Below are 6,928 nucleotides of genomic sequence, written 5' to 3'. Positions count from 1 at the left end.
GTCTCATGAAACATCAATAAAAAACAGCGACCAACTTTTTTTTATGTAGCACTTATTAATTTGTTCATACCTGCCAAATAAATATTGTATGGAGGAGCGAAAAGGACTCATGCATGCACACTAATTACTATTGATGACATCATACTGGCAGAAACTGTAGGAGGACCAACTTTTTTTGCTCATTAGCCACAAGCATAGGGTCTAATTGGCGCATAATTTAGTGACTAGGAGGATGAAGTGGAAGGAGAATATCAGAAGAAGAAAAATATAATTGTGCAATTGAAAATAATAATAGATGGAGAAATTTGAAATATTGGTAAATATTATAAAAGCATATAAATAGGCTTTTTTGCGGCAACACATAGGTGTTTAATACTATACAATAATTAAAGCTATACGGAGTGAAAACTTGTTGAACAAAAAAAATGCAAGAACAGATCCATCATGTATTTTCTCATGACGTCTTTTTGACATATACTCATTGTTGGCATGAAGTTTCTACCTAAAAAACTACAGGAACGTCCTTCATGTAAATTTAGTTGGCCACAATGGCTCATAAATTTATTCCTTACTACATATATAGGCCAGTTAATCTTAATTTAGTGCAAGCTACTATTTTCTATAGATTGAGTGCTGACGAGTCACCCAAAAGGTGTTTGCATTCATGCAGTAACTTTCTAACTGTTACCTACATTATACTGTATCTTTTGATTTTGAATGTGTGCACATGAATTTTAGATGGAAATTTATCGGCCTGGGCTGGGAAGATAATGGAGACTGCTACACATGTTCCTTCGTTCCTTCGGAGTAATAAAGAAGATATGGCAGCTCGGGCTTCAATTGTATCACCCACACTTAGTATACACACATGTAGGACCAGATAACTATTAGTCATTGTAACATGTTTGGCTGAGATGAAGCTTCATTGCACCTTTCGTTCTCTTTATGTGTTCATTTTAGTAATAGTTACTAGGTTCTAGGGCTGGAGTTGTAACTGGATGAAGCTTCATTGTAACTGGATTTGTAGTGGAGTTGAAGGCCAAACTATTTTATGTGGTGCATGTTTGTAAAGTTTCTGCAATGATGCTTATTGCTTAAATGACCGGGACTATATAACATAATGTTTTTTCGCCGGAATTATTACGATGCCTAGTGTATGAAAACTGTGCCAAAATAAGGCCTGGTCCTAGATAAAAATAGTAATGGGCTGAAATATCAAATATTGATCTGAATTGTTGGGCCTGGCCCATTTAGGTGTCTGATTTGGATTGGGTGGCCCATTTAGGTGTCTGATTTGGATTGGGCTAGTAAAATTGTGACCTTATTTTTCAGTCATTGGTGATCCGCCACATCATCAGCTTAGCCACGTGGCTGATGCCATGTTAGCTCCTACGTGGTTCACGTACACATGTAATGACCAAAAAAATTGGTCAAAGATTTTATGACCTAAGTTTTTTGGTCAAAGAATACTTGACCAAAATACTGAAAAGGTCATGGTTGTTCATTCTTGACGGCCAACTGTTGACCCTTCGAATTTGGTCAAAAAAAGGTCGTAACGTGATACCAATGACGATTCTTTGACCAAAATGGTGGGTCATTATCGATCATATTTCTTGTAGTGATGGCACAAACTTTGACTCGGACAGATTCAAAGGTTTTTGCACAAGCCAAGGTATCCGAGTGTATTTTGCATCTGTGGCGCACCCCCAAACAAACGGGCAAGCAGAGCGGGCGAATGGACTTATTCTTCAAGGGTTGAAGCCTCGACTCTTGCGAGAAGTTGGACATGCCGTCGGCGCATGGGTCACCGAGCTTCCTTCGGTGCTGTGGGGCCTCCGCACAACTCCGAATAGATCTACAGGGCGATCCCCGTTCTTCCTTGTTTATGGAGCCGAGGCAGTCCTTCCGAGTGACTTGCTTCACGACTCTCCACGAGTCGAACTCTTCTCCGAAGCCGAAGCAGAGCAAGCCAGGCAAGACGGAGTGGATCTACTAGAAGAAGAGCGCGAGATGGCACTGACTCGCTCAACAATTTATCAACAAGATCTGCGGCGATTCCACGTGCGGCACGTCAGGAGTCGCACATTCCAAGCAGGCGACCTGGTGCTCCGAGTGGACCAGCAAAGACCTCACAAGTTGGCTCCCGCCTGGGAAGGACCCTTCATCATCTCTAAGGTGCTGAACAATGGAGCATATCGACGCTACAACCTCGACAGGGAAACGGACGAGCTGCGAGCATGGAACGGAGATCTCCTAAAACGCTTCTACACGTGACCGCCGACGGAGGCAATGTAAAGAACAAGTATCATTGAAGTAATACAAAGCAGCCTAATTTTTTGCGGATCCAAAATTCTTCCGCTTTTGCAGACTCCGGTCTAAAAAACTCTCTCTCCGAGTGTGCACTAAAAGTTGCACTCGGGGACTTAGCTGCGATCCAGAGTCGCCTAAGTAAAAAACTGTCTCCGAGTGTGCACTAAAAGTCGCACTCGGGGACTTAGCTGTGACCCAGAATCGCCTAAGTACAAAATCTCTCCGAGTGTGCACTAAAAGCCGCACTCGGGGACTTAGCTGCGACCCAGAGTCACCTAAGTAAAAAACTCATTCTGAGTGCGCACCAAAAGCCGCACTCGGGGACTTAGCTGCGATCCAGAATCGCCTAAGTACAAACTCGCTCCGAGTGCGCACCAAAAGCCGCACTCGGGGACTTAGCTGCGATCCAGAATTGCCTAAGTACAAACTCGCTCCGAGTGCGCACCAAAAGCCGCACTCGGAGACTTAGCTGCGATCCAGAATCGCCTAAGTGCAAACTCGCTCCGAGTGCGCACCAAAAGCCGCACTCGGGGACTTAGCTGCGATCCAGAATCGCTTAAGTACAAACTCGCTCCGAGTGCGCACCAAAAGACGCACTCGGGGACTTAGCTGCGATCCAGAATCGCCTAAGTACAAACTCGCTCCGAGTGCGCACCAAAAGCCGCACTCGGGGACTTAGCTGCGATCCAGAATCACTTAAGTACAAACTCGCTCCGAGTGCGCACTAAAAACCGCACTCGGGGACTTAGCTGCGATCCAGAATCGCCTAAGTACAAACTCGCTCCGAGTGTGCACTAACAGCCGCACTCGGGGACTTAGCTGCGATCCAGAATCGCCTAAGTACAAAACTCGCTCCGAGTGCGCACTAAAAGCTGCACTCGGAGACTTAGCTGCGATCCAGAATCGCCTAAGTAAAAAAAGCTTCCTTCAGTGTATCCTCGACATCCACTCGGAGGCTTAGCAGACCCTCATTGAGACTCATGTGGATGTGAAGACAACTGACAACTACATGAGTATCAACTCACTCCGAGTGCGCACAAGATGCCGCACTCGGGGACTTAGCCGCGATCCAGAATCGCCTAAGTAAAAAAGCTTCCTTCGAGTGTATCCTTGAGATCCACTCGGAGGCTTAGCAGACCCTCATTCAGGCTCATTTGGATGTGAAGACAACTGACAATTACATGCTCCGCATGTTTGCCATTGGCTTCACCAAGAAACGCCAAACAAAAACCATGAGCCAAAATCGTGTCAAAAAAAACTTGGCGAAAGAAGAGCAAAATATTTGATTCGAATTCAAAGTTGGATCTACGATAGTCGGCTCGGTGTGGATCAAGCTTATCCACACCGAACCACGAATGTGACGGCCAACAGCAGTGGCCCAAGTTTGATACAGATACCACTCGGCATACTGAGGTAAATTTTTTCAAGCGTCATCAGGACTGGCACCGGGACTGGCAGGCTCCACAAAGGTCTCAAGGTCGATCCCGTCCGCGATACGAGTGGCTGTCTCCAGGAAGGTCTCCATGAAATCTTCGAATCGAAGCTTCTTGGTGCTGGCGACCTGCAACGCCTTCAGCTTTTCTTCGCGAGCTTCCTTGCAGTGCACTCGGACCAGCGATAGCGCCACGTCCGCACCACAACGAGCGGCAGACTTCTTCCATGCCTGCAGTCTGTTCGGGACGTCCTCCAGCCGAGTCATCAACCCTTCTATTTCCTGCCGGGAATCGTCTTCGGGCCACGGCTCCTTGTCGATCCGGCCGATGACTTCTCTCAGACGGCCGATGAAAGGTCCGACTCTGCCAAGGCGAATATGTTCTCGGAGCATGTCCCGATTGGCTTCGTCGCCGAGTGGAACGTTCGAAACAACCGACCGTTCAATGTCGGCTGCTTCAGCCTCAGCGTCCAGACAAAAATCTGCAAAGAAAAGACGAGCATAAAGTAAGCGCAGAATAAATTACAAAGTCAAGAAGCACTCGGCAAAAAGCTTACCACCGAGCAGTGCAATCATCTTCCTTGCCCAGTCGCTGACATACTTCTCCTACGAAATGCATCGACGGTTCATCACCTTCATCTGACCCATCAGTTCGGTTCTTTGCTTGCACATTTTCTCAATTTCGGCCACCAATGCCTTGTTGTTCTCCCAGGACTCCTCCAAAGACTTCTCTCGGTCAGCAAGAGCCCCCCTTCACACCAGCCAAGTCATTCACAGCCGCCTCCAATTCCGCAGCAAGCTGAATCTTTTCAGCCTTCAGAGCATTGTATGCGGATCCCATTTCGCAAATCTTGTGCCAAATCAGCGCAAAGGGAGGATCAGACACATTCAACAAGGAAAACAAACAAAACAATCAAAGTTCTTCAGACCCCTGTCGATGCAAGCACTCGACAGCGGGCTCGGGGACTACACCCAGTGGGTTCACTAAGAGTGACCCCACTGGCATGAAGCTCGAACAGGTCGGCCCTATTGAGCTCCATGACAAACAGACAAATCTACGAGAATGCTATTACCCGACCTGAGTAACACTACTCTCGGGGACTACATCCACTCGATGCACTCCGAGTTCCCCCACTGGTAATATTCGGGCAGACCAGCTCTGATCTGCTCAGATAACTGAAAATGCATATAAAGACAACTGCCGGTGCAAGCACTCGACATAAGTCTCGCGGACTACACCCACTGGGTTCACTCGGAGTGAACCCACTGCAAAATAATCCTACTGTATCCGAGTATATCACTTAAACACTCAGTGGGTTACAAGAGGAAAGTAAACACTTACTAGCGCACTTACTCGGATATCGTCCCGGAGCTCCAAGCTTCTCTTGTACAAAGACGCGATGGAGTCGTACGCTCCCTCGGCATCACCCACCATCAACTCCACCTGCACCATGGCCTCCTTGGCGGCTCCCACTTGGTCTTCCGGGAGGTGTCGGGCGTCGTACTCAACGGTTGACGGACCTGGCACGATAGAAGACTCCTTGGGCATCCCAAGTCCCGCTCCGGTCGGTTCCGCCGCGAGGGGCACCGCCTCAGTCGACGGCATCGTCTCGGTCGACGGCGCATCCGTGGTGGGACCGGCAGCAGGTGGAACAACCTCGAGGATAGGCGCCAAAGTTGGCCCTGATCCCCTTTGGTCGTCCTCCTCCAGATGAATCACCTCCGAAGGAAGCCCGACTGAACAACATGAGGTTACAGAAAAAGGGCAAGATTAAAGACAGCACTCGCGAAACAATAATGCAAACTCTCGGAGTCGTCACAACGTACCTTGCTGGGATGTGGCAGCATTATCCGTATCCATGGGATCATCGTCCTGGCGCGGCAGAGAGGTGGCGGAGGTAGCAGCTCTATCAAGTAAAATCCACTCGAGCATAAGCATGAGTTCAATCAAATACTAAAAGAAGATGGGAGAACAAGACACTTACGCTGACGCAACTGGAACAGCGATCCTCATCCGAGGCAAAGCTTTCCGAGGCTTGGACCCACTCGGTTTGGCCACCTTGGACGGTTGGTCCGTGGGCTCGACAGCAGCGTCCCTGGTCCTCTTCACGCTCCTAACACTCGGAGCCACGGGAGGAGCTGGCGGGGCACTCGGAGCCACGGGAGGAGCTGGCGGAGCACTTGGGGCCGCTGGAGGAGCCGGCGGAGTCACGGGTTCGCGACGGCGCTTAGTGCGAGGCTCTGATGGTGGAGGTGGCGAGCTCTGCTCCCCAACCTCTCCCTCCTCCTCCGTCTCCCCACTGTCGGAGACGTACTCGGCGCTATCCACGCTGCCCTCCTGGCTGCCCTCCTCTTCCTCAGCGGGATTCCCGTTCGAGACGGGAGAATGCCAGTTGGTCCACTCCTGCACAAAACACAGTCGACAACGTCGAACGTCAGGCGGTGATACAAGAAAAGCGATAGATCTAAGAAGATTGAAGGCACTCGACAAGATGCACTCACCTCATTCGGAGGAGAATTGTCGGCGCGGAAGGGCCTCACTCGCCGGGCTCCTTGGGGGTTGTCGCATGCGCCTGTAATGCCGCAGACCCACGCTGTCACGGTCTCCCCGGTCACGCACTGTGGATGAGTCCGAGTGGAATCCTCGGGCCCCACATAGCGCCACATGGCGTGGTGTCGGGCTTGCAGTGGCTGGATGCGCCGACCCAGAAAAGTCTCCAGCAAATCTATGCCGGTGAATCCCTTGCGGACGACAGCTATGAGCGCGTCGACCAGAGGTTGGATCTGGATCTTTTCCAACTTTGAGAGCGCAAGTTGCCTGGGAGGGGCCGGACGATCTAAGCTAAAGGGCGGCAACCCAGTCGCAGCATTCGGACAAGCTATGTCCTGGCAGTAGAACCAGGTCGACTGCGAGTTCCTAACTGACTCGGACAACTGGAGAGGAGGGTGGCTACTCTTCGTTTTCTTCTGGAAGCCTAAGCCCTCGTAGAGCTGGAGGAGATGGGTTTTATCGTCCGACTGGCTAAGCTTTTTGACAGTCTGGGACCTAGCGGACAAGATGTACTTAAAGAGCCCCCAATGGGGGGGCATCCAATAAAGCACTCGCACAGGGTGACGAATGTGGCAAGATGGGCTATTGCGTTTGGAGGAAAATGATGGAGCTGCGCCCCGAAGTGATTCATAATA

Source organism: Hordeum vulgare, chromosome 5H, assembly GCF_904849725.1.
Source record: "Hordeum vulgare subsp. vulgare chromosome 5H, MorexV3_pseudomolecules_assembly, whole genome shotgun sequence".
Lineage (NCBI taxonomy): Eukaryota > Viridiplantae > Streptophyta > Magnoliopsida > Poales > Poaceae > Hordeum > Hordeum vulgare.
The sequence above is the reverse complement of the archived record's forward strand: the minus strand, read 5'-3'. Positions refer to the sequence as shown.